Source organism: Orycteropus afer, unplaced genomic scaffold, assembly GCF_000298275.1.
Source record: "Orycteropus afer afer isolate SDZICR_OR568_19922 unplaced genomic scaffold, OryAfe1.0 scaffold00120, whole genome shotgun sequence".
Lineage (NCBI taxonomy): Eukaryota > Metazoa > Chordata > Mammalia > Tubulidentata > Orycteropodidae > Orycteropus > Orycteropus afer.
Genome location: NW_006921707.1, coordinates 591,460 through 598,679, shown reverse-complemented (window position 1 = coordinate 598,679; position 7,220 = coordinate 591,460).

Below are 7,220 nucleotides of genomic sequence, written 5' to 3'. Positions count from 1 at the left end.
AAAAAAAAAAAAAGTTGACACACAGAGAGAATCATTCTTTGAAGCTTACCAGGTTTGAGAGGGGAAGAGAAGGCAAATCTCTAACTAGAGGATAGACACACATTAACTTGGGTGAAGGGAAGGGCAATATACAATAAGGGGGAGTTCAGCACAAACTGATTAAGGCCCTGGAAGACACAAGAAGACTACAAGAGGTAAAGGCAACAAAGGTGGGTACTATTACATACACAATCCTGCAGTGACACTAACAACAATAATCTTTCAGTGGATACATTGACACTCAAACTGAGGAGGGATGGGAAGGCAAATGCGACTACACCCAGTAATATATATAGTTTGGGCAGAGGATACCTCTACCTATGTATTAATATGTGCTACAAATATATCCGTGCATGTAGTAGAGCATACAGAGGCAAAGTTATTGAAACATTTTAGTCGTAACCAAACATCTTGAAGGAATGAGTCGCTGGGCATGGGGGCTCAGGATCATAGTCTCAGAGGACATGCTACTCAATTGGTATAAAATAATTCACAAAGACAATGGTGTACATCCTACTTTGGTGAGTAGTGACTGCAGTCTTAAAAGCTTGTGAGCAGCTATCTAAGGTGTAATTATTGGTTCCTGTCCACCCAGAGCAAGGAAAAGTGAAGAAAATCAAAGATGTAAGGAAACAATTAGTTCAAAGGACTAATGGACCACGTGAATCCCAGCCTCCATAACCCTGAGACCAGAACTATGTAGTGCCCAGCTACCACTGCTGACTGTTCCTAAAGGGATCATGATAGGAAATCCTGAGTAGAGTGGGAGAAAAATGTGGAACAAAAGTGAAAATCATAAAAAAGCCCAGTCATACTGACTAGTTATGAAGACTGATGAAATTCCCACCATTAAGGCCCTTCAACATCCTTTGAGCCAGGAACTGAACTCAGTCCCCTTGTTCAGCTCCCAGCCAAACAACAGATGAGTTTGTAAGGTGAATAGTGGTAGCAGGAGGGTATGCAATTATCAGAAGAATAAACCAAATGGGATCAAGAAGACAGCATTTTTCCAGTGATAGGATTAGGGAGACTGGAGGGGATGGAACGGAAGGGTGAAGGGAAGTGTTGGGCACAGGGAGGAAGTGGGAAAGGTGCTGTTGCTTTGTGGGGATTGCAGTAAATATCACAAAACAGAAGATAGAAGATGTATGGATGGTTGAATAGAAAAGCAATTTGCTTTATAAACTTTCACTCAGATCACAGTAAAATTTAAAGAAAGAAAAGGTTAAAAACATATATTTATTAATGACATCTTGGTGAAACTTGATATGGAATCAATAGCTCCAATTTTTTTTTTTTTTCCCAAAATCTATGGTGAATCACAAATATATCTCTATCAACTTATTGTAGTCACTATCTTACCTAAATTAGATTAAAACTAATTTCCTAGAAGAAATGAAGTGTAAACTTAAATGGAAAAAAAAAATTATATGTTAATAAAATACATTTCATTAGGATGTTCTTTCATTTCTTATTTACTCTCCAGGGCCTCTTAGAGCACTGTCAAATTTGAATCCTTAATTATAAGTAGCCATTTGGAATTGTTTAAGCAATGCTAACTTAAAGCTGAATATATTGACAAACCTTCCTATTACAGCTACTTTCTAAATAAATTCGTAAGAATATATGTCTCAATGTATAATGTAATTTTCTTTGTGATCTCTCTAGATATTGTCAATTAAACTGATTTAATATACCTAAACACACTGAAATGCTTTTTATGAGGAGTAGAGGGTTTATTTTTAACAAAATATTTAGCTTGGAAGTGGTCAAGCTCTTCATAGACCTGGCTAGTTCATAGTGAGGGCTGCAAGGATATAAATGTGGCAATATTATGTTACAGTGATTCTGGAAAGAGCCCTGGTGGTGCTGTGGTTAATCTCTGGGCTGCTAACTAGAAGGTCAGCAGTCCAAACCCACTAACCACTTTGCAGGAGGAAGATGTAGCAGTCTGCTTCAGTAAAAAAAAAAAAAATTATAGCTTTGAAAACCCTATGCAGCAGTATTGCTGTCAAGTACAGTCACTATTGTTGTTGTTGTTATGTGTCGTCAAATCAGACCCAACTCATAGCGATCCCTCCTTGGGTTTCCAAGGCAGTATCACTATGGAAGTAGATTGCCCCATCTTCCTTCTGAGTAGTGGTTGGTGGGTTTGAACCGCCAGCCTTCTGGTTAGTAGTCAAGAGCCTTAGGCACTATGCTACCAGAGCTCCTACAGTCACTATTAGTCAGAGTCAACTCGATAGCACACAACAGCAACAACATGATTCTGGATAATCTCTTATGTCTTTAAATAACTCCTCAAATGGTTTTATAATAAAGAAATTTAGAAGGTTTTCAAACCAAGCAACAGTGGGGAAAAACCTCACTGCCATCAAGCTGACTCTGACTCATAGCAACCCTTTCTTAGGTTTCCAAGGCAGTATCTCTATGGAAGCAAATTGCCCAGTCTTCCTTACAAGGAGTGGCTGGTGGGTTTGAATCACCAGCCTTCTTGTTAGTAGTGAAATGCTTTAGGCACTATGCCATCAGAGCTCCCTCTAGTTTAGTAATGGCCTTTATAGCCTACTAGGTTTGTTTCCCCTAAATAATCTGGCAGTTGTTGAAAGGTGTTATCTTATTTGGGCTTGGCTCCCCTGTGGATGTTTAATTTAGTAAAAGAAAATACCATACTTTTCCACTCAATGATGCTTTCCTTTATGAACACAAACTGTATATTTAATACTGTTAAATTAGGCCAAACATGATTGTGAGAATATGCTTACTTATAATTAGGAGCTCACTTACTGAATTTATGCCTCAGGCTTGAGAAAAACAACACTCCCAAAATCATTTAGTTTATAGTCAATACCTTCTTAAAACATGTATTGCTGATTAATGTAATTGAAATCACTAAGTTCTACACCTGAAAAATGTTGAATTAGTAAGCATTGTGTATATGTCTTTTTACAACAATAAAAGAATAAAAATATTTAAAAAAATCAGTGACTAGGAAAACAAAACAAAATAAACAAAAAAACACCCTATATATGTTACACCTTTCCTTAATATTTCAGAGCACTTCTGGCATCAAATTCCTTTTATGTCAAGTTTTTTTAAAATTGACTTTCATTATCACTGACACAGATAGAGCAGTCTGCAGACAATTGTCAAAAAAAAAAAATTGTACATACATATATAGAAGAGAATCACTTAAAAATATATTTATATGTATATGTGCATATAGAGACATATACATATATATACACATATGTTGCTGTTGTTAGGTGCTGTTGAAAGGGAAAACTGGAGGCAGGGAGCTTTCTTCTTGTTTTAGTCTTTTACACAGTAAATAACTCTTAATTGAACAGACAAGGAACATGCCTTTTAGTCCTGTTGTTGTTGTTGTTATGTGCCATCGAGTCGGCCCCGACTCATTTAGTCCTGTAGGTTTCTTCATATATACTTTTCCTTTTTTTTACTCACAACAAAAAGCAGTCATAAAAAAATAATTTAAAAAAGATCCTTACCATGTAACATATCCACATTTACAATGACAGCTTTTTTTCTATTTAGAAAAGCACAATTTCCTATTATAATCTTCCTATAAACTAACTGCCTTTGTTTTTAAGGTCTCTTCTCTGTCTTCCACTCAATTATTCTTTAAGCTGGGCTTGAATTTACACATTCACTTCTCCCCTTGACAACATCATTAGTACCCTGAAACTTTCTTTTGACCTAGAATACTTTCTTAGAGACTTTGGAATTAAAAGTCCTCAGCAATATTAGAGCATGACTTTGAAATACACATTTTAATGAAACATAAATTTTTAAACAGAAAACAATGCCTTCTCTAAACATACCTATAATTGTAAATTCTACAGTGGTAACATTAGTGTATCATAAATGTATTTTGACATTTTCAGCAATCATTGGGCCATCTATAGTTGGAAGATAAAAAATATATTTTTTTAACAAGATGTATTTTTCATACAAATGAAATGGTCATAGACTGGTGGAAGCTCAAATACACAAATACTAGATTGCAACTACTGATTGTGATACTGTCCCTTATTATACTTCATTCTTTCTCCAAGAAAAATGACTTACACATAGAGGACCAAAAATAAATGCAAGTCAATAATTATGTATATTATTCCTCTTCTTTGGATTTATAATGCATAAGATTTTCTGTCCTTTTTATAAACAAGAATATCTGACAGAAATCATTTTGACAATTTTTAAGGATTCTCACAGCAACTGAAATCCATGAGTGATCAGTAATGATTGCTTTGTGATTCACTTATACTATAAACTACTAAAGTATGTTATCATAACATCAGTACTGTAAACTACTAACGTATGTTATCATAACATTAATTCAGTTATAAATCATTTGACTTTACTCTTTACAGTACAGACATGTCTGACTGTCAAAAAGATGGACCTAGTACTTTGCTGAAGTCCAATATATATTAAGTCAATCAATTTGCTCTCTTGATGGCTTGACCTCCCCAAAAATGTTGTAAAACATTCATTAACTTCCTTAGAGTCATTTGCAAGTGCTTAATGGTTTATTTGTTCTACTTGAGAGAACTTAGTTGCCCTAAGTGGAGAGAGAAGATGGCTTTTAATAAACAGATATTAAGCTTCATAATGGTAAAAGGAAACTTTTTGTTAAATCAGCAATACGCATGAGAAATATACAATATCCAGACCATGAAAGGTCATCATCTGTAGGAATTTTATTTCTTTCTTCCATTGTTTACAGCTTCAACCACTTGTGCTGTATCTGTTGAAGGCCCATAAATTAAACTGGATCAAATTGTTGTTGCCACTGGGAACTGGCACAGAAAATTTGGAAAGTGCAAGTGGTTGATGGACAATATATGCCTTTGGGGAAAATGAAACTGCTTACCATAGGTTGGGTCATAAGTACTGGTGATAATTAGAATATTTTGTAACCATTTCAATTTGGGCCAAAGTTTTCCATACTCTTACTTAGAATTAGAGAGTAGTGGTGCTTCAGTTAAGGAGGTCTGGTAGCACAGTGCCTAAGGCATTTGGCTGCTAACCAGAAGCTTGGTGGCTAACCAGAAGTTTGGCGGTTCAAAGCTATGAGCTGTTCCACTGAAGGAAGATGGAGCAATCTACTCTGTAAAGAATCACTGCCTTGGAAAACCAGTGGAAGTCACTTTGAGTTGGAATCTACTTGATGCAGTGGGCTGGGTTTGGTTTGTATGGTGGTTCATAGAATTCTTCCAGGTAAGAGACTGGGTTTGATTCCCAGACAATGCACCTCAAGTACAGCCACTGCTCGTCCATCAGTGGAAGCCTGTGTGTTGCTGCTGAAAGGGTTCAGTGGATCTTGCTGACTAAGATGAACTAGGAAGAAAGGTCTGGCAATATACTTCTAAGAATCAGCAAAGACAATCCTATGAATCACAATAGTCTGATCCCTTTGTACATGGGGTCACCATGAGTCATGTGCTGACTTGACAGCGGCTAACAACAACTTAGAATTTCATATTCTTTCTGCAAAAATATGTCCTGAGTCCCAGTTGCTTGAAATTCTGTTATTTTGAATTATGATGCTGAATAATGAAGGAGGGAAGAATTTCTGATTTTACTAGAGGGCACTGGTTATATGACTGTTATGTTGTTGTTGTTATGTGCCGTCGAGTCAGACCTGACTCATAGCGACCCCTCCTTGGGTTTCCAAGGCAGTATCACTACGGAAGTAGGATTGCCCAACCTTCCTTCCGAGGAGTGGCTGGTGGGTTTGAACCGCCAGCCTTCTGGTTAGCAGTCAAGTGCCTTAGCCACTATGCTACCAGAGCTCCCGGTTATATGACTACTGATGTGAAAATAAAGTACTCCTCAGTAGTACTTTAAAACTAAAACATAGTAAATAATACTATCAATGTGATTTATGTATAGACCTTCAAAGATAGGTGGTTTCTACTAGAGATCTTAAAGCCTTAAGGTTTATTTTGCACTAAGTAAGAAATGGAATTTTAGATAATTATTAAGTTGGAATAATATTAAAGGCCTCAGTGATTTGTTAAGCAGCATCATTCAGCAGTGGGTCGGACACTTTAGTGGTCCCTAACCCAGATTTTATATGCTGGTACAAGAGTGCAGAAATCGACTGTGACACCTTCTGGTAATAAAATGTAGACAGAGAAGTTCTTGTTCTGACTGAAAATATGCAGAAAATCTGAATCTGTTCAGGAAGGAAGAAAGGATAAACAAGAAAAAAAAGCAGCCCAATTCTCTGACCAGTAGGTCTATTATTAAACTTCACAAATTCACAGATAATAAGCTTCCTTTTGTTATATCTGACAGGGTAAAAGCTTTTTCTCTCTTCTCTTTTCTCCCCTCCGCACTTTGTCAAGTTGGAGCGGGGTAGCTTATTATTCAGTTACTCAAACCCAGCTCCATGGATTATGAAGCCACCAGTTCAGTTTTCCTTAGGCAAAGAGAGACCCTCTAGAATTTAGGAATCTTCCCAAGTACAAAATACTTGCTCTATGTCCTAGCACTTCTGTCCTCATTCCAAGGCTAGTTTAATTCAGCAATAGAGCTAAATGACCCCACTTAGGTCATCAGGTTGATGCTTCAATATTTCAGATGGAAAACAAGAGCTCAAGCACATTCTCTCTAGATTTCTTTTGCTAGGATTGCTAAAATTTGGGAGTAAATTGAATTGTGTGTACTTAATTATTAATAGAGATGTCAAAGTGGCAAATTTAGTATAAACCAGAGGAGCTTATCTAGGCTTTTTGGGCCACAAAGGTGTTGAGTTTATAGGAAATTTTCATGAAATGAATCTTCTTTTATCCAAAATTCCATTATACTTGAAAGTTAACAGCACAAAACAGTTGTACTTTTCAAGCTGTTTGTTTAGTCTAGAAGCATTGTGATTCAGATTAATCTCTTGGTGGCTGCCTCCACCCCATTGTTTTCTCTATTAGGAAGAAAAGATTCCCATATGTTTCCATGTAAGACAGAATGACTCAGCTGTTTTACATTTAATGCACCCTTGGATAGCTGCTTTAGATTTTATATGCTGGTACAAGAGTGCAGAAATTGACTATGACACCGTCTGTTGATAAAATGTAGACAGAGAATTTTATGTTCTAACTGAAAATGTGCAGAAAATCTGAATCTATTCAATGCTATCATCTGCCAGTACTTCT